The 22182-nt window shown below is 36.8% G+C and overlaps 1 long non-coding RNA gene across 1 annotated transcript in view; it reads right to left on the reverse strand.

Annotated features, from left to right (window-relative positions):
* The window catches only part of LOC131826696 (uncharacterized), a 28495-nt gene extending 17452 nt beyond the window's left edge, over positions 1-11043 (reverse strand). Inside the window, exons 1-2 of the long non-coding RNA XR_009351708.1 lie at positions 10988-11043; positions 9928-10003 (exon numbers count right to left, since the gene is read on the reverse strand). This is a non-coding gene — a long non-coding RNA (uncharacterized LOC131826696). The remainder of the gene's footprint in view (positions 1-9927; positions 10004-10987) is intronic.
* Between the last annotated feature and the right edge of the window lie 11139 nt (positions 11044-22182).

Consider the following 22182-nt stretch of genomic DNA (forward strand, 5'->3'; position numbering starts at 1 on the left):
CAAAAGCAGACACATAGATCAATGGAACAGAATAGAGAGCCCAGAAATAGACCCTCAAATCTATGGTCAACTAATCTTCGACAAAGCAGGAAAGAATGTCCAATGGAAAAAAGACAGCCTTTTCAATAAATGGTGCTGGGAAAATTGGACAGCCACATGCAGAAAAATGAAATTGGACCATTCCCTTACACCACACACAAAAATAGACTCAAAATGGATGAAGGACCTCAATGTACGAAAGGAATCCATCAAAATCCTTGAGGAGAACACGGGCAGCAACCTCTTCGACCTCTGCCGCAGCAACATCTTCCTAGGAACAACGCAAAAGGCAAGGGAAGCAAGAGAAAAAATGAACTACTGGGATTTCATCAAGATCAAAAGCTTTTGCACAGCAAAGGAAACAGCCAACAAAACCAAAAGACAACTGACAGAATGGGAGAAGATATTTGCAAACGACATATCAGATAAAGGACTAGTGTCCAGAATCTATAAAGAACTTAGCAAACTCAACACCCAAAGAACAAATAATCCAATCAAGAAATGGGCAGAGGACATGAACAGACATTTCTGCAAAGAAGACATCCAGATGGCGAACAGACACATGAAAAAGTGCTCCATATCACTCGGCATCAGGGAAATACAAATCAAAACCACAATGAGATATCACCTCACACCAGTCAGAATGGCTAAAATCAACAAGTCAGAAAATGACAGATGCTGGCGAGGATGCGGAGAAAGGGGAACCCTCCTCCACTGTTGGTGGGAATGCAAGCTGGTGCAGCCACTCTGGAAAACAGCATGGAGGTTCCTCAAAATGTTGAAAATAGAACTGCCCTATGACCCAGCAATTGCACTATTGGGTATTTACCCTAAAGATACAAATGTAGTGATCCAAAGGGGCACATGCACCCGAATGTTTATAGCAGCAATGTCCACAATAGCCAAACTATGGAAAGAACCTAGATGCCCATCAACAGATGAATGGATCAAGAAGATGTGGTATATATACACAATGGAATACTATGCAGCCATCAAAAGAAATGAAATCTTGCCATTTGCAACAACATGGATGGAACTAGAGCGTATCATGCTTAGCGAAATAAGTCAAGCAGAGAAAGACAACTATCATATGATCTCCCTGATATGAGGAAATGGTGATGCAACATGGAGGCTTAAGTGGGTAGAAGAAGAATAAATGAAACAAGATGGGATTGGGAGGGAGACAAACCATAAGTGACTCTTAATCTCACAAAACAAACTGAGGGTTGCCGGGGGGAGGGGGTTTGGGAGAAGGGGTTGGGATTATGGACATTGGGGAGGGCATGTGATTTGGTGAGTGCTGTGAAGTGTGTAAACCTGGTGATTCACAGACCTGTACCCCTGGGGATAAAAATATATGTTTATAAAAAATAAAAAAATTAAAAAAAAAAAAAAAACAACTGAGAACAAGTTTCCTATTCATTATGATTGTCTTCAAGAAAAAGCAAAGGCTGTGTTTCCCTTTTATCCCTATTAACATTTCCAACAAAGCATCATTAGTGTTTCTCTTCTATATCTGATGAAGGGTCAACACCATCAAAAGAAGACATTTAGAAGTGAGAAGGCCAATGCAGATTTTTAGTAAGGGGTTATGACTTGGTTTTCTCAATCCAGATCTTCATTTACCCTGAACCTTACTGCTGATCCTGGGTCAGAGATTCTTATTTCCTAAAGAACGTGAAAAAATTATTTCAGCATTTCTTATTAAGCAATTCTTATTTCTGAGAAATACTTGAGAATTTAGGGTGAGCAGAAATGAGCAGAAATTTGAATTTATTTTTCATATTTATGTTCCCTAACTACATCCCCTGTTATCCTTCAGCTTAGAGAGCACTCATCCTTGTGAGTGCATCTGGCAGTAAACAGGTTTTCCTCCCTGACTTCAAGTAGTACATCCTATATATTAGGGTGACTAGTTTGTCCACTGTTCATCCACAGAGCTATGAATGTTTGAGACTACAGAATGTTTTGCATAACCAGAGCACTTGGAATAGTCAAACATGGACATCAAATGAGAAATGGGTAAAAACAATAACTTGAAAAAGTTCAAAATTTTGAGAAGTACTGCACTGGATAAGAATGAAGAATATGGTTGGCTCATAATTTCATGTATCATTCAAACTCTTCAATGCCTAGACTCAGGTACACTGTGTCAAAGAATAATAGGAAGAATACTTACGTGTTAAATGAATGAATCGTCTCTATGTAAATCACACACTCTATCTCATAGATTCTTAGCATCACATTTTTTCACATATTAACAAGCCTGATATCAGGATGCATCTCACTATTGACGGTATGAATAATTAATTATCTGGTGGTATGTTTTCTATCTGAAAGTAGTTCTGCCGGAAAGAATGGATTGTCTCACAATTGACAAAGGCTTAATTTTAATGATGTACATTCTTGTTTCATTTTTTTGTAAATGCTTTCATGCTGTTCTGAAGAATATGTGCCTTGAATTTGAATGGCACAGACTCATTTTAATGGAGGGATTTATATAAGGTTATCAATTTTCATTCTTCTAAGAAAGGTAATTAAAAATACATGTACCAATACCTTTCTCTTTCCAAAAGGATATTGTAAAAGCCAAAATGTAGGAAGACCTTAAATTCAGAATTAAGGTAAATCCTTTAATTATTAGCTCTATGAAAAATTCATATTCTTACTTTTCTCTTTCACTGTGTGTGCTTGTATCAATCTATAGACTGGCATTTTGGAAACAACTCTTCTGAGATACTGTGGCACAAATACTCTAGCACTCATTCATACAATCCCTCCTGCAGACAAAGAACATGCAGAGCAATGTGTGAGAAACATATTATGTACAAAAATCTGGTGGCATTTTCAGAATATTTTTCTTTTGATTTAAAAAAAAATTCTATCTCAGCTTCTTCTAAAGAGGCAGAAGTATTGAATTTAATTAAAATAGTATCCACTTGAACTAAACTCCATTCACAACTCTTTTTTAGGGCCCAGAGCAGTGGTTAAGCATTGGCTTTGAGGTCAGTTTCATATTTGATCTCTTTGTTCAAATGTATCCTGAGCTGACAGAGGAATGGGTTTGGTAATATTATCCTGTGAATCTTTTTCTATATCTGATATTTGCAATCTAAAATTAGCTTGCTTCTGGCTTTAAATCCCCACACTTTGGCTGTTTCTTCTCAATCAGGCCCCTCAGCCAGTGGAAGCCAAACCCCAGTTATGCACACTTCTGATCTATAAAGTACATTTTCATTGCTGAGCCACCTGCCCCCAATCTTCCTTTTCCACTGTTCTAAACTCCTCTCAGGTGAAAACATTTGAAAAGTGTTTAGATTGATTTATGTAGTTTACATTTTGGTAAATATTTATTTGGTCAAACTCTTATTTAAAAAAAAAAAATCAACCACAGGACTAAATACCAAGTAAATAAAAGGACAAAACAGAATTAGTTGATTAGAGCCAGTAATTCTCACTCCCATACTGTATTTAATAAGTATCTTGATTCCCAGGTTTGGCTGTAGAAGGAATCTTCCCTTACGGCTTTAGAATACTCTCTATGCATCCGTTTCCTTCAATGAGCAGATATTAAAAAAAAGACTATCTACAAAAAAGACTATCTACAAAAGGGTGACCACTATTTTGATCAAACTTCTCAGTTAACATCTTGATAGTGTTGTGAGGGTAAAATTGTTGCTCGACATGGACTTCTTGAACTTTTGGAGAAAATCAGACTCCATTCACCTATTATTATCACTCTGATTATATTATACTAGGAAGATAAAACCTAGACCCTCTATAACATCATCAGTAATGCCCAGTATGTTATCAAAAATTATAAAATATATGAAAACAAAGAATATAGGACAGTCAAAAAGCAATTTGTAGAAACAAACCCCAAGATGATCCAGATGGTAGAATTAATAGATACAACTATTATGTGCAAAACCACATGATATGTGCAAAAATATAATGAAAACATTAAAAGAAGATAAGAAAAATGAAGAGATACAACAAAACTAATAGAGCCAAGTTGAATTCCAAGAGCTGAAAAAGAAAATTATGTAAAGTAAAATATTCACTGTGTGGGTTTAAAAGATTGCAAAAGTGGATCTGTAAATTTGAAGACCATCAATAAGAAGTATCCAATATTAGAAAAAAAGAGCAAATACAAGGAAATTAAATGAATATTCAGTAACCTTTAGGAAAATACCAACTTGTCCAACATGTTGTGTAATTGAAACTCTGTAAGTTGAGAGAAAAGTTTGGAAAGAAAACAATGTTTGATGACAAATATTGACATAAAATATTAACTTACACAGCCAAAAAAATGGGGTGAACATCTAACAGAATAAATATAGGGAACAGAATATTAAGACCCATTAGAGTCAGATGCTAAAAACAAAAAGTCTTAAGAGGGCCCAGAGGCCCCAAAAGTTTATTTTCGCTTTCGTTTCCTTTGCCTTTGGAGACATATCTTGAAAGAAGTTGCTGTGGCTGATATTGAAGAGATTACTGCCTATGTTCTCCTCTAGGATTCTGATGGATTCCTGTCTCACATTGAGGTCTTTTATCCATTTTGAGTTTATCTTTGTGTACAGTGTAAGAGAATGGTCGAGTTTCATTCTTCTACATATAGCTGTCCAGTTTTCCCAGCACCATTTATTGAAGAGACTGTCTTTTTTCCACTGTATATTTTTTCCTGTTTTGTTGAAGATTAATTGACCATAGAGTCGAGGGTCCATATCTGGGCTCTCTACTCTGTTCCACTGGTCTATGTGTCTGTTTTTATGCCAGTACCATGCTGTCTTGGTAATCACAGCTTTGTAATAAAGCTTGAAATCAGGTAACGTGATGCCCCCAGTTTTATTTGTGTTTTTCAACATTTCCTTAGCGATTTGGAGTCTTTTCTGATTCCATACAAATTTTTGGATTATTTGCTCCAATTCTTTGAAGAATACCAGTGGAATTTTGATCGGAAGAGCATTAAAAGTATAGATTGCTCTAGGTAGTATAGACATTTTAACAATGTTTATTCTTCTGATCCAAGAGCATGGAAGGGTCTTCCATCTTTTTGTGTCTTCTTCAATTTCTTTCATGAGTGCTCTGTAGTTCTCAAGTACAGATCCTTTACCTCTTTGGTTAGGCTTATTCCCAGGTATCTTATGGTTCTTGGTGCTATAGTAAATGGAATCAATTCTCACAGCAAAGGAAACAGTCAAGAAAACAAAGAGGCAACCCACGGAATGGGAGAAGATATTTGCAAATGACAGTACAGACAAAAGGTTGATATCCAGGATCTATAATGAACTCCTCAAACTCAACACACACAAAACAGGCAATCATATGAAAAAATGGGCAGAAGATATGAACAGACACTTCTACAATGAAGACATACAAACGGCTATCAGACACATGAAAAAATGTTCATCATCACTAGCCCTCAGGGAGATTCAAATTAAAACCACATTGAGATACCACCTTACACCAGTTAAAATGGCCAAAATTAACAAAACAGGAAACAACATGTGTTGGAGAAGATGTGGAGAAAGGGGAACCCTCTTCCACTGTTGGTGGGAATGCAAGTTGGTGCAGCCTCTTTGGAGAACAGTGTGGAGATTCCTCAAGAAATTAAAAATAGAACTTCCCTATGACCCTGCAATTGCACTCCTGGGTATTTACCCCAAAGATATAGATGTCGTGAAAAGAAGGGCCATCTGTACCCCAATGTTTATAGCAGCAATGGCCACGGTCGCCAAACTGTGGAAAGAGCCAAGATGCCCGTCAACAGACGAATGGATAAGGAAAATGTGGTCCATATACACTATGGAGTATTATGCCTCCATCAGAAAGGATGAATACCCAACTTTTGTATCAACCTGGACGGGACTGGAAGAGATTATGCTGAGTGAGATAAGTCAAGCAGAGAGAGTCAATTATCATATAGTTTCACTTATTTGTGGAGCATAACAAATAGCATGGAGGACATGGGGAGTTAGGGAGGAGAAGGGAGTTGGGGGAAATTGGAAGGGGAGGTGAATCATGAGAGACTATGGACTCTGAAAAACAATCTGAGGGGGTTTCAAGTGGTGGGGGGGTGGGAGGTTGGAGTACCAGGTGGTGGGTATTATAGAGGGCACGGATTGCATGGAGCACTGGGTGTGGTGCAAAAATAATGAATACTGTTATGCTAAAAATAAATTAATTAATTTTAAAAATTAAAAAAAAAATTTAAAAAAAGAGGGCCCAGAGGGAAAATGACACACATAGGATTGCAGTAGTAAGAATGACTATCTTCTCATCGGAAACAATGGAAGCCAGAGAAAAATGGAACAGCATTTTTAAAGTCCTGCAAGAAGAGAACTGTCAATTTAGAATTCTCTATCTTGTGAAAATATTCTTCAAAAAAAGTCAGTGATGGATTATAATGGATAAGACAGGCAAAAGACAGAATCTATCACTACTTAACCTGTATTAGAGGCAAAAGGAACTTTTTCAAGTTAAAAGGAAATAACAATAGATGGAAACTCAAATCTATAGGAAGAAATAAAGAGAGCCAAAATGATAAATGTGTACCTAAATTTTAGAAACCCTCTTTTTATTATCTTAATTTCTTTGAAAAGATAACTGATTGGTTTATGTCAATATGTAATATTGATTTGTTATATAACATAGTATATATAAAACATATAAGTAAATAGATAAGTATAGATAGAAATATACTATTAAAAATGTTTTACATTTTAAACTCACTGATAAATATTAACTCTAATCCTTGACAAGTTAACCAGGCATTGGTAATCTCTAAAGAAAGTGATAAGTAATAATACAAATAGATGTAGTTAAAAGAAATAGAATATCAAAATAGAATGTTAAAAGATAATACACAAAAGGAGAATAGGATAAAAAGGGAAACAAAAGCATAGATGACTCAAACACATAGAAATAGTATACTTAAATCAGAATATATCTGTAATTATATTAAACATAAATAAATAAAAAGCCTCCAATTGAAAGACAAATTGCCAGATCAGATCACCAAAAAAAAGGCAAATTATAACTGTGATGCCTATAAGAGATATGCTTTCTATATTTAAAAAAAAAAAAACAAACAGTAAGGTTGAAAGTAAAAGGATGGAAAAAATCTACCTGGCAATTACAGAATGCTAGAAAAATAAGAAATACAAAATATTTGAATTATACTATAAATGCCCTTGATCTAATTCACATTTGTAGGACATTGAAACTATACCTGCAAAATACATACATTTTTTTAGGTTCTTACTGGATGTTCACAAAGACTATATCTTGGGCCACAAAATAAGTATTAGTAAATGTTAAAAGACTGAAATCTTATGGAGTATGTTCTCTAACAAATTAAAAATCAATAACAAAAAATTTATTTTAAAAACAAAAAGGATTAAGAGTACACTCACCTTAATGAGCACTGAGAAATGCATAAAATTGTTGAATCATATCATACACTTGGCAGAAATATGACCATATATTAATTATACATCAATTTAAAAAACAAGTACTTGGAAATTGAGCAGTACACATGTAAATAAACACTGAATCAAAAATATGTCAAACTGAATAATGATGAAAATACATGTCATTTGGGGGGATGCAGCTAAAACAGTATTTTTTTAAAATGTAGGGATGCCTGGGTGGCTCCGTCAGTTAAGCCTTTGCCTTTGGCTGAGGTCATGATCCCAGGGCCTGGGATCAAGTCCCATGTCGGGCTCCCTGCTCAGTGAGGAGCCTACTTATCTCTCTCCTTCTCCCTCTATGTGTGTTCTCTCTCTCTAGCTCCCACTCTCTCTCAAATAAATAAATAAAATCTTTTTTAAAAGTATAATTTTTCATTTCTAAATTTTAAAAGTGGGAAGTTCTAAAATTGTTGTACTTAAACATATTGAAAGAAAAAAGCAGAAAATCATATATTCATCTTAATAGGTACAGAAGAAGTATTTAAGACACATTATTTAAAAATAAACTCTCAGGAAACTAGGAATTTAGGGAATTTTTTCAGGGTTAATTAAAAAGAAAAAAATAAAAACCATAACCAACATCACACTGAAAGCTGAGATATTGAACACTTTTGCCCTGAAATTGAGAAGACAAAGATTTCTTCTATTTCCATTCAACATTTTAGTTAAAGTTTTAACAAGAGCAATAAAGCAAGAAAGACAAAGTCCTATCAATTCGAAGGACAAAAAAAGCTGCCTTTATTCACAGATGCCAATATCCTGTACACAGAAAATCTAAAGGAGTCTACAAAATAACTAGGTCAAATAAAGGGACATAGCAAAGTAGCATGATAGAACAGCAATTTAAAAAATCACTTGTTGGGGCGTCTGGGTGGCTCAATGGGTTAAGCCTCTGCCTTCGGCTCAGGTCATGATCTCAGGGTCCTAGGATCGAGCCCCGCATCAGGCTCTCTGCTTGGCGGGAAGCCTGCTTCTCCCTCTCTCTCTCTGCCTGCCTCTCTGCCTACTTGTGATCTCTCTCTGTCAAATAAATAAATAAAATCTTTTAAAAAATAAATTAATTAATTAAAAATTAAAAAAATTAAAAATCACTTGTTTTTCTACATGCAAAAATTGAAAAATAAAGTTTTTTTAAATAATCCCACCTATATTAACATTAAAAAACATAATATATGTAAGAATAAATTTAACAAACACATGTAAGTCCTCTGCACTAAAAACTATAAGACATTTCTAAGAAAAATCTAAGACCTAAATAAATGAAGAAATAAATCATGTTTTGAATTTAAAGAACCAGTACAGTTAAGACAATTCTTCCCAAATAGTTCTATAGATTCAATACCATACTTATCACAATACCAACAAATGTTTCCAGATGTTGAAATTAGAATTATATACAAACACATAATATAGCAAAATAATTATGAAAAAAACAAAGTTGATTCAGTTTACATTCAAGAGTTACTGAAAAGCTATAGTAATCAAGGCACAGTATTAGGTTCATAAATATAGGCAAATAGATCAATGAAGTAGAATGCAGTCCAGAAATAGATCCACATATATATGCACTTGAATTTTTTACAAAAATGTCAAGGCTATTCAATATGATACTCAAATGGCCAATGAGTATATACATTATTTGCCTGTACTTACTGGCAAACAAATTCTAGTGACAAATCAAAAGAGTTGTTGCTTGTGAGAGGTAATGCCTGGAAACTTTTTTTAAAAAAATATTTATTTATGGGGCGCCTGGGTGGCTCCGTGGGTTAAAGCCTCTGCCTTCGGCTCAGGTCATGATCCCAGGGTCCTGGGATCGAGTCCCACAGCAGGCTCTCTGCTCAGCAGGGAGCCTGCTTTCTCCTCTCTCTCTGCCTGTCTCTCTGCCTCCTTGTGATCTCTGTCAAATAAATAAATAAAAATCTTTAAAAACAAAAAATATTTATTTATTTCACAGAGAGAGACAGAGAGACACAGCGAGAGAGGGAACACAAACAGGGGCAGTGGGAGAGAGAAGCATGCTTCCGGCAAAGTGGAGAGTCTGATGCAGGGCTTGATCCCAAGACCCTGGGATCATGATCCGAGCCTAAGGGCAGACACTTAAGGACTGAGCAACCCAGGTGCCCAACTGAAAACTTTCTATAGTGAGGGAATGGCTTAATATCTCAGGGTAGTATTTATTTATCAAAACTCATTGAACTTTCTATATATACTTAAGATCTGGATGCATTTCACTGGTATTCTATTTTCATTACAAAAATGCAAGAAAGAAAAATATCCTCCAACTTTTGTGGAAAACAATGCTTTCCCCCAAAGAGGTAATTTCTTTCACTTACTACTACAGAAATTTTCACCAAAACATAAAAGTAGAAACAATAAAACAATGTATCCATTTATCCATGTATCCATTTCTCACCTTCAATCTTTGTGAACTTTATACCAATCTCAAGAAATCTTTCTTAGCTTTGTTAATGAGAAAGACATGCTGACACCTGGAACAAAATTGTTTACTGAATTACAGATTGAGTTTGGAAGAGACAGGCAAAAAGAGCTTTGTAACATTTTGTTATGTTCACCTCCATAATTATTACCTCCTTTTACCTTATATTCAAGTTATTAATTTAAACCTCAATCAGCAAAAAGAATAATTAAATTCTTGAAGGAATAATTCCTCTCTGCTCCATTTTTTTCCCCATCCCAGCTAATGACTTATTTAGGAAAGTGAAAGAAGGTCCATGTATAGAAAGCTTGCATTTTTCAAGTGTATAATTCAGTAGTTTTCAGTATGTTTACAAGTTTGTGCTATCATTACCACTAATTCTACAACATTTCTATCATTCCCAAAATAAAATCCCAGTATTCAATAATAGTCACTCCATATTCCCCCTGCCCAGTCCCTTACTCTCACTAATCTACTTTCTCTCTCTATGGATTTACCTATTCTTGACATTTCATATGAGTGGAATCATATAGTCTTTTGTGTTTGACCTCTTTCATTTAGCATAATGCTTTCAAGGATCATTCATGTTGTAGTATGTATCAGTACTTCCTTCCACTTTATGACTAAATAGAGTTGCATCTTATGATTACCCAACATTTTATTTATGTGAGTCTGGCACATAGGAATTGCCCAATAAATGAAGAGGGAACAGAAGGCTGGCAGAGGACAAAGCAAAAGCTGACACACAGCAACCTTCTCCCACCAGCACTCCTGGGTGGGACATATATGACATTCTTTTGGAATCTCCCACCTATCTTAATGTTAACATCTTGCTAGAGGGAAAAATCTTGACAATGACAAGGCCTCAAAGCCTCCGGTATCTTGTAGGTCCTCTTTAGCATATGAAAGTTCTTTTGAAAGCTAGCTTTTTCCTTACCTCCCCCAACCCCACCATATATAACCTGCCACCCCTCACAACCCCAGTGCAGCAGCTCTTTCTGTCCAGGGGTCCTGTCCCTGTGCTTTCATAACCCACCATTTTGTACCAAAGATGTCTCAAGAATTCTTTCTTGGTCATTGGCTCCAGACTCCACCTCACCAAACCTCACCTATATTCTAAATTCTTAATTCTATATTCTAAAACCTCATCAATAAACACTATTTTTTATCTTCATTTTTTAACCAAAAGAGATAATGTAAAGCTTTTTCAAAATTGTGACTTGAAAACTGTAGGATTTTACTTTGATATTTAAAGCAGGTACTTCAAAGTCAATTTCAGGAGGTTTTATATTACTAAGTTGCTAAATTGTTTCAAAGAGATTTCTCTTGTTAGTTTCTCTCAAAGGATGTTTTGTGGCCTGAACAAATAGATATTTCTTGCTCTCTGGCCTGGTCTCCAATGCCCATCACAGACAGTTCAGCATTTCTACATTACAAATTCCAGATCCCTGGACACTTTGAGAAGCCAAAAAGCGCATCACAAATAGAGAGAAAAATGGACTTTTTCCATTGCTTTATTATTTTTTTGCTGATCGTGTTACCCAAGGAAATTCTGATGAGGGCTTTTTCCATGCTATTTACATGTTAAAGTACAAAGGAAAAAGAAATTACTTTCTTGAAAGTCTCCAGGACTTTGGTGTTGCAATCTTTCTTAATCCACAGCTCAAATCACAGTCTTGCAATAGTAATTGAGCTATCCAGGGTGAGAAGAGCAGGAGGCTTATTTCAATCATCTGAGTCAGGGAGATTTTTGCCATTTTGCTGGACAGATATATTTGAAATGTGAAATTTTCTTGAATTTCAAGACCGGCATCTTTCCTTTAAAGGGTAAAAAATCTTTTCCTGATACCTCTATACCTCTGCCTTCACTTCACAAGAGGGAATACGGCATTCATACTGAGATGCCACATTGAGAAGAATCATTGTGCAAGATCCTTTGATTCAGAGTAGTATCTGATGTGATGTCTTCTCAAACTACAATCTGTAGTGACAATAAAGCATTTTGATTTAATTATCTAATGTTCAATTTCCAGAGTTGTATCAAATGGAATGTTTCCTAGCTACATTTTTTTTCCAATCAATTTAGAAAAAGCAAAAATAAAAAGGCAAATTCCTTATTGGCCTGAATGATAAGAAAATTTTGGTAGTCTGTTTAAGTGGTGTATCAATTAACATGTGTGTATAGGGTCAGGACCTGAAGGAGACTAGAAATGACCTAACCAAAATCTAGTTGTACATACATAAGAATGTGGACTATTCAACCACAGCAGTGATAGCATAGTTCCTTAGGATGCTTGTACTGCCTTTGGCTATCATAACAATAGGATGTTGAGAAATGAACTGCTAAAAAATGCCCAAGCGGTTAGTTTTGAAGAGGCTTCTATAATTCACAAAAACAAAGCAAACAACCTCACCTATTTTTACTTACTGATCTGAATTCAATGGAGAAGGTTTTAAGAGATGCAACCATTTCAATAATTCACCTTATAGTATTTAGTTCATATATTCTAGATTATTCTATTTACTTTTTTCAGATTTTAGAACCAGGGTGAATCATGATTCTAATATCTTGCCTGAAAGCAGGGGATAGGATTACATTATTTTTGGATGTCCTTCCAACTCTGTGATTCTATGAGTCACTGAAGCTTAATGTAGAGCCCCGAAAGACATGCTTATTGTCTAAGACATTAAATGTGACACCCCAAAAATACACAAAAGGAAAATTTGACATGAGAGAGAAATTTACCAAAGTGTTTCAGTTCTTTGGAAAATCTTGGAGCCCTAGAACCAAACTAATAAATTTATTATTCATTTACTAGAAATAGCAAATTATTTCTTTCTGATAAGAATGAGAAGTAAGGGCGCCTGGGTGGCTTGGTTGGTTGGGCAGCTGCCTTCCACTGGGGTCATAGTCCCAGAGCCGCAGGATCAAGTCCCGCATCAAGCTCCCAGCTCTGCGGGGAGTATGCTTCTCCCTCTGGCCTTCTCCCCTTTTATGCTCTCTCTCACTGTCTCTCTCTCAAATAAATAAGTAAAATCTTTAAAAAAAAAAAAAAAAAAAAAAAAGAACGAGAAATAAAAGCCTTTAAAAAAAAAAAACAGAGCAAATAGCATATATATTTATCTCTTAAGAATGTTTTCAAAGGGGGCACCTGGGTGGCTCAGTGGGTTAAGCCGCTGCCTTCGGCTCAGGTCATGATCTCAGGGTCCTGGGATCGAGTCCCGCATTGGGCTCCCTGCTCAGCAGGGAGCCTGCTTCCCTCTCTCTCTGCCTGCCTCTCTGTCAACTGTGATCTCTCTCTGTCAAATAAATAAATAAAATCTTTAAAAAAAAAAAAAAAAAGAATGTTTTCAAAGATCTCCGATCATCAGCGTTAATCTAATTTGCAGTCTGATTTAAGTATTTTCCACTTCTGGTCTTAAAGACGAAATACCATTCATCTAAAATACAGTGTTTTATACTTTTAATCCAAATATCTTGTACAAATCCATAGCCCAACACATATTTTGCTTTTTGTTCTTTTTTCCCACTAATTTTGGCTCACTTTTTCTCACATTCTGTAGAAATGGAGAATTTTCAGGTTTTTAACTGAAATAAATGTGACCAAACTTCAAGTCTGAAGTTATTTAGTTACATAATCATAATTTTCTAATTCTTCTGTTAAATTCTTACCCTATTAGCTGACCACAGCTGTTGGTATTGGCTCCCTAATAACTCCTTCTGAACTTGTAATACCCGAGAACTCAAAGGAGGAGTTCACTGAGTGCTGATGACCCAAAGTGGTCACACGGACCTCACCCCTGATCTCAAGAAATTTTCTGGCAGTTTTATGAATTATGCTAAATGCCACAAGTTCTCTCTGTGCTTAATGTATTTGCACTTAAAGATGAAAATGACCTTGTGTCAGCAGGGTGTGGAAGGGTAGGGTATGTCTAAGTATGTATGTGAGGTAGGTAAAAACCTCTGCCTATAAGCTCAAGAGAGCAAGAAATTAATTTTTAAAAATTTTCTGTAATTAAATTTCATGTCTAGTTTAAGGCTACTCTTTTCCAGATAGAGGAAATTTAATCTTTTTTTTTCTTTTTGGAAATTCAATCTGGATCAATTCATGACCCAATTCATTAAAACACTTCTAAATTATGTGAACTTTAGTCTCTTCATTGGAAACATTAGAGGATTTGACTTTCTCAAAGGGTTGAGATCAAGACATTCTAATAAGATCATAGATAACCCACAGAGCAATCTCTGGTGCTGACAGGGCATCTTCCATTAACATTGCCACTATGACTACACAGAAATTTAAATTATCTAGAGTTAATTTTAACCTTCATTGAAATTGACAGCTTTTCACGTTGAATGTAAATAGTTTCTAAATATAAGAATTTAATGGAAAGTTTAAAAGGAAGGTGTTCCTATTATGTTGCTTAATTAGACTGACCCGATTTTTCTTTAGAAAAGTCATTTGAGGGGTGGCTCAGTGGGTTAAGCCTCTGTCTTCGGTTCAGGTCATGATCTCAGAGTCCAGGCATGGAGCCCCACATCAGGCTCTCTGCTCAGCGGGGAGCCTGCTTCCTCTCTCTTTGCCTGCCTCTCTGCCTACTCATGATCTCTCTCTCTCTCTCTCTCTCTGTTAAATAAATAAGCAAAATCTAGAAAGAAAGAAAGAAAGAAAAGAAAGAGAGAGAGAGAAAGAAAAAGCATTTGATTTTTAAGTTGAGGGAGGGCATGATATATGGAGAGGGAAGAACAAATAGCAGTGTATGACTTTATCTCACATGTATTCAGAAACCTGAAAAGAAGCAGGAGAGACAAGGGAGAAAATCCAAGAAAGAACAGAATGTAGAAATCAAAGGAAGAAATCAGTTCAAATACCAAAGAGTAGTTCCCTGAGGCAAATAGTCTCTAAAGTCAAATAGGATGAAAATAGACAATACCCGTTGGTGACTTAGATGACAGTGGTTTTAATAGTGGGAGGCCAGCACAAGCTTGAAATGGGCCTGGGAAATTTGTAACTGAAAATGAGAGAAGAATGTGACAAGGCTGAGAAAGAGCAACAACAGAGAGAAACTGTATGAATGGCTAAAATTGCCATATTTAAATGAGGATAGGAACAAACAGAAGAGGGAGACTGTGACAGCAGGTGTGGGTGACAGAACAGTGAGGAAGGGGAGTCCAGAATATCAAGAGAAGGACTGAGGGGTCACCTGAGTGATTCAATCCATTAAGCATCTGCCTCTCCATTTTGGCTCAGGTCATGATCTCAGGGTCATTAGATTACGCCCCACATTGGTTTCTGAGCTAGGTGTGGAGCTTGCTTGAGATTCTCTCCGGATCCCTCTGCTCCTCCTCCCACCCCCTCTACCCTCTACCCTGTTCTCGCACTTGCTCTCTCTTTCTCTTAAATTAAAAAAACAAAAAACAAAAATAGAACCTGTGTCTCAGTCTGCAGGTACAATTATAGGAACCTGTCCTATAGCTGGGGTGCTGGGTGGTTGGGTCTTGAATTAGGATGATGAATCCTAGGTATTTAGATTTTAAAAGCCAGCCAAATTCAAAAAAAAGAAAGATGATCCAGATAGAGTTGCCAACTTTTTAACCTGTCAAAGAATTCTTTTTTTAAACTGGATAAAATACTCTTGGTTGACAGTTTCTTTTTTTTAGCACTTTGAATATATTATCCCATTCTCGCCTGGACTACAAAGTCTCTGCTGAGAAATCTCCTGATAGTTTTATAGGGGTTCTCTTATATGAGAGAAATTTTTGTCTCTGGCTGCTTTCAAGACTCTCTTTTTGTCTTCAGTTTTAGGTAGTTTTACTATAATGTGTCTTGGAAAAGATAATTTTCATTGAAATTTTGGAATGACCTACTAGCTTCATGAACTTGAAATCTCTCCCAATTTAGGGAAGTCCTTAGCCATTACTTCTGTAAATAAATTTTCTCCCTGTCTTCTCCTTGTGGGGCTCTCATGACATATACATGGTTCCCCTTGATGATATCCCTTAAGTCTTGAAGCCTTTCTTTATTGCTTTGCATTTTTTCCTTTTTGCACTTCTGATTGGATAGTTTCAATTGACACATCTTTTATCTCACTGATTCTTTGTTCTGCTTCAAGTCTGATGTTGAACCTCCCTTTTGAACCCTTCAGTCATTGATTGTATTCTTCAGTTCCAAAATTTCTCTTTGGTGCTTTTTTTTTTCCCCTATCTTTTTGTTGAATGGCTCAGTTTATTATTATATTGCTTTCCTGATATCATTACCTTGTTTATCTGTGTTCTATTATAGCTCTCTGAGAATCTTTAAAACAGTTCTTTTGAATTATTTGTTGAGCAATTCCTGCATCTGCATTTCCTTGGGGCTTGTCCCTGAAGGTTTACTATATTCCTTTGCCAGAGTTATGTTTCCCTAATTCTTTATGATTCCTGCAGCTTTGCATAAGTATCTGCACATTGAAGAAGTAATGACCTCTTCCAGACTTTATGGACTGACTTGAGGAGGGAAGATTTTCACCTGAAGGTGGGGGGCATGCAAGTATGCTGTAACCCCAGGTCTAGTAGTGCAGGGTTCCAAGTATGGAGGTGGGTGGGAGACATGAGCTCTTTTTGGCTCAGGCCATGGGGTCTACAACATTGACAACTACATGGTCCTTGGAAAGCACTGAAAGCCCACAGAAACTGTAAGTGCTGCTGGGTTCCTCAGTGGTTCCTCCAGGCCCAACACCTAGGGACCAAGGCAAGAAACAGTAATAGCTGAAGCCAGTGGTGTACATACATGTGGCTATACGGGCCAGGTGCAGGTACCTATGTACTGGCAGGAGGCAGTTTCAGACACACATGTAGTGATAGAGGCCAAGACAAATAGCAAGGACTAAACCCGACTATGGGTTCACCGGCAGCTGCATGGGCTCTGGCTGTTGGTATGTGCTCCTGTAGCCCCACAATCTCTCCTTGAATGTGTGCACTGCAGTAAAGGCTGGTGACAGTGGTTGGGCTAGAAACATGCAGTTACATAGCTAAAATTTTCTAGCTGCTGATGAGCTCAGTAGTGTAATCCAGTGACACAAGACAGAGCCTAATCCAGCCCACAAGCAGCTGTGCAGGTCCTGGTTGTTGCCCTGCTCTCCCAAGGCTATTCGGTCTCCCTCCAGGCATGTTTAATGCCGTGGAGACCAGTGACAGGCATCAGGCCAGCAGCATCCCATGCAGAGCTGGAGGGACTAGCTTCACACATACATAAGCAGTAAGTATCAACCACAGGAGTCTAAGCTGGCATCTTGTATTCATACAGTCACAGAGGCCTAAGCTGGCTCTCTCGGTGGTGGAGGGGGTCCCGGGAGCAAGTGGGGAGGGCCTCAGTTGTCTGGCATCAGTGAACCCGGGGGACCAAAGCTGGTGAAATCTTCAAGTGAGTCTATAGTGGCTGTGTTAGTTTCTTCCGTGGCAAAGTCTGCTAGGTTTGTGTACAGAACAGGTCACTGTGAACCATATTGTCCTTGCTGTGTAGCTGCTCTAGGTAACCCCTGCCTCACTTGCTAGTTCCTAGCTACCTCTATAGGTCTCAGCTTTGCCAGTCTGGGTGGAAGGAACCAAAATGGGACCTTTGTGCCTACCCCAAAAGTGCTTACCCTATGCTTTCTTTCCTGGTGAGAAGAATTCTTTCTGGCTGGGAAGTCTCTTCTTAGTACTAAGCAATGCTCAGGGAGGATAAGGTGATGCAGACAAACTCCTTCCTTTCTGCTTTTGCAATTATTCTTGGGTTTTTTGTTCAACTCTCTTGGTAAAGTTTCTTTATTTTTTTTTATTAAATTCAATTAGCCAACATATACAACCTCATTAGTTTTTGATGTAGTATTTAATGATCCATTAGTTGAATATAAAACCCAGTACTCATCAGAGATCAGGTGCCCTCTTTAATGCCCATCACCTAATTAGTGAACTCTAGAGCTCTCCCAGAGCTGTTTTTATACCTGGAAAGCTGTCTAACTTTTTATCTTTGTTGGAAAGAGGATGGAATCTTCTACACCAAAGTTTTGGTGATACCATTCTCGTCAAAGACTTTTTTTTTTTTTTTAATTACCTAATACCACCATCTTTTTAAAAAGTAGAAAGACGGGCAACTGGTTGCCTCAGTTGGTTAAGTGTTCAGCTCTTGGTTTTGGCTTATGTCATGATCTCATGGGTTACAGTTTAGAGCCACGTGTCAGGCTCAGTGGGGAGTCTGTTTGAAGATTCCCTCCCTCTGCCCCTACCCCCTACTTGTGTGCTCTGTCTCTCTCTCTCCAATAAATGCATACATCTTTAAATAAATAAATAAATAAAAAGTACTGGGGCGCCTGTGTGGCTCAGTAGGTAGAGAGCCTCTACCTTCAGCTCAGGTCATGATCTCAGGATCCTGGGATCGAGACCCGCATCGGGCTCTCTGCTCAGCAGGGAGCCTGCTTCCCCACCCCTCCCTCTGCCTGCTTCTCTGCCTGCTTGTGATCTCTGTCAGATAAATAGATAAAATCTTAAAAAAAATAATAAAAATAAAAAATAAAAAATAGAAAGACACTAATTTGGGGGAAAATGGATAGTTCCTTAAATTTGACAAAATTCACTTTACAAAATTCTAACTGCACTGTCCTTATTTTTTTATTTATTTTGTACTACACTAACAAATTTCATTACAGTCTGCTCTTGGCTAAAGAACAGCATTTGGAAACCAAGTTCTTGATCTAGCAGCCCTCAGTAGTCTACTTACTGTGCTGAACTTGTTCTTTACTTAAATAGACTAATACTTCAAGGAACAATTCCTTTCTTACCATAATACTAAGCCTCTTCCTGGTCCCCTAGTTCACATAAGGAATCACCCAGTTTCTCTATAAATGGATCAATTTCTTCTTTCATATTTTTTAAATATCCTCTGGGCCCCTTGAGAGCAAGGATTGGCTTTCAGTTTAATGTAAGCAAAGTGTGCAGCTCAAATGTTTCAATGACCGAATGGACAAAGAATAAGTAGATGAATGAATAAAATCTCAGAATTTTGATGGCTGCCTACTGATTGGAACCCCACACAATGCCTGCCTCTTTGTGCTTGGACATTCTAGAATATGCATGTACTTGAAACTTTGACTCTGCATATTTATACACAAGCTTCGTTTGCTACCAAAGCTCTCCAGTAGCTTTGGAATCTTTTTTTTTTTTTTTTAAGACTTTATTTATTTATTTGCGATAGAGACAATGAGAGAGAACATGAGCGAGGAGAAGGTCAGAGAGAGAAGCAGACTCCCTGTGGAGCTGGGAGCCCTATGCGGGACTCGATCCCGGGATTCCAGGATCATAACCTGAGCCTAAGGCAGTCGTCCAACCAACTGAGCCACCCAGGCGTCCCAGCTTTGGAATCTTCTTTCTATATTCAGTCTTGACATTCACTCTCTTGTGGTGATGCTCTCTCTCAACCTTAGAAATTTCAATTATACTCACTAGAAAAACTTACTGTTTCAAGGAAATGTTTCTCATTTTTTTCTCAAAATAAACAATCATTCTGGAAGTTTTTCTTTTTAATCTGAATTTTCATATACAGAGGTTGTATAAAGATAATTGGAGAGTTATAAATCAAATTATGCCTTATTTCAGGAATCACTTAGTAAAATGTCATCCGTGTTTTTGGACCTGGATCAGATTGTGGCCTCAGGAATGGAGTCACAACTCAAATATATAATAATAATAATAATAATAATAATAATAATAATGTCACAGTTTATTATCAGATTACACACTAGCATTGAACTGAGAGAAAACTCTAAAGATGAAGCTTTGCATATCAGTGAACTCCTGAGTAAGGGAACATATAAAGAAAGGAGAATGCACTGTAGAATAAGACTCATGGTGAAGACTGGAAATAAATATGGGGGACTGTGAGAAGACTTTGAAGAGCCAAAGCAAGTCCCACATCCCTTCAAAATTATCTGACTTTCCCCATTCATAGACTAAGCTCATAGAATTACTATAGACATTATCAGGTCTTCTCTCTTGAAAAGCAACTATCCTAGCCAGAAGTAACACATTGTTATAAAAGCGTGTGTTTAACTGGTTTTTAAAATCTGTGACAAAAATTTTGAATGATGGCATGAAAGTCCAAGATATTATCTGAAGAAAACTAAACAAAGAGAAAGAACTCAGAAATCTTAAGTAGGAAATTATATACCTCTAGCATTTCATATTTTGGTCTGATAAATCAAGATGTCTGTGTGAAAGGGTGTAAATAGCAGTTATGTGTGTGAATGGAGGTTACGCACAAGACTGTTAAATGGGGCTACTTTCTTGCTTTTTTTTTTTTTTTAAAGATTTTATTTATTTTATTTGACAGAGAGAGAGCACAAGTAGGCAGAGAGGCAGGCAGAGACAGAGGGGGAAGTAGGCTCCCTGCTGAGCAGAGAGCCCGATGCGGGGCTCAATCCCAGGACCCTGAGATCATGACCTGAGCCGAAGGCAGCGGCTTAATCCACTGAGCCACCCAGGTGCCCCAAATGGGGCTACTTTCTATGGTGAGTAAAATTCAGTCTTAAATAGCTTAGGAAGATAGGAAATTATCAATCAACAGAATATTCTTTTAGGTTTTAACTTTAATTTCAATTCATATATTAAAATTTAAGTTATAAGTACCTAAAAACTGTAATGTTAAGGATCATACCTGCTTGGAATTAGAATAATGAAATGTAGAAACTGTGATGATTACTGGTTCAATGGAAACAGATTAAGAGCCGCTACAAAGTTTATGCCAATTTTGTACATAATGAGCTCCATCTTGTTAGTTTTTTCAAGTTACTTCAGTACATGAGCACATGGCCATTAAAGTTCAAATAACACTCTCCATTCAGTCTTTTTATTTTATGCTCCAGTAGTTCAAAGGCTAGAACAAAAGGAGACCAAAACTGAGTCAGCCTCCTTATAAGCTGCTGAGTCCATATGCTCTTTATCAACAGTTGGACTGACGTGGGACATCCTTTTTAAGTGAGACTCATGATGGACCCATGAAGCCATAGAGCTGTATATTCATAAATCTGCCACTCAACAGTGCGAAGTAGAAGTAAACAAAAGGCACGTGTCCTGAAGGCAAGCGGCCTGAGTCTTTCATTATTTGTAATGTATTATAAATCTAAGACTTTTTTTTTTACCAAGTACCCTACCCACTGAATCCAAATCCTAAACTTTCCAGAATACACAAATTGATTGACAAGCTCTTCTAAAATGTCAATTTGAAGTCAAGGAAATACTACCAGGATACTTTCAGATTACTACTTTAAAGATGAGCTAATTAGAGTTTCTAAAGGGCAGGTATAAACACCACAAACTTGCAGATGTTTTGAAGCATTGTTTTAAAAAATATATCAAAAGCTAGTGTTTTATGAAAAAGGAAATATTTGTGCTTTGAATTATGTAATCCACTAATAATTGTTACTGACATCAGTTTGTTACATATATTTCTAAATAGAGCTACATTCTGTGCCTATTGGCAAAAGCAACTTAGCAATTTAAATATTTTAAGAACTAGATGATTTCCTATAGAAAATTATGCTGCTTTATGTTATAATCTTATTGAAACATAAGCATACTTTTACATGCAAACCCCAAATTATTAGAAAATTTTTATAAAGACACTTCTGAAGGGGTAAAGATGGAATAGAAATGGAAAAATAAGATCAATAACTGTGCAAACTTATAGAATCGCTGTGGGTATATTCATCTCAATAATATGAGGGACTTGAGCTTTACTTATATAGACACACAAAAAAAGAGCTTGGAAAATGATAAATTGGAATTGATATCCTTCCTGTAAATCAGGAACTCTAGAAGAGATATACCTTAAAAAATGTGAACAAGAGGAAAAATGTACACTGGCACAGGGGATAAAAGGATGACTTGTCTGTCTCAGTGTAGGTTTGGGACAGGAGTAAGAAAGATTTTTATTAAAATTTATAATCACAGACCTGTGCCATTATGAATTTAGGTTTACATTTACACTATTCATGTGTGGCTAAGGAATCCTCAGGTTTTAGTCATTAATGTAAAATGGCCCCAAACTCATTCTAACTATGCAGTACCTAGTAAAAGTAAATACAAAATTTCTGTACTAGAAAATATTTTCAGTTCAGGCTGCAAAGAATTCTCATAGGAAAACTTCACAGAAAGGGGACTTGCACTCTAAATTTTAAAACAGGTGAGGCAGGCACCAGAATCTCCAGCCAGGCCAG

This window comes from Mustela lutreola, chromosome 3, assembly GCF_030435805.1.
Source record: "Mustela lutreola isolate mMusLut2 chromosome 3, mMusLut2.pri, whole genome shotgun sequence".
Classification (NCBI taxonomy): domain Eukaryota; kingdom Metazoa; phylum Chordata; class Mammalia; order Carnivora; family Mustelidae; genus Mustela; species Mustela lutreola.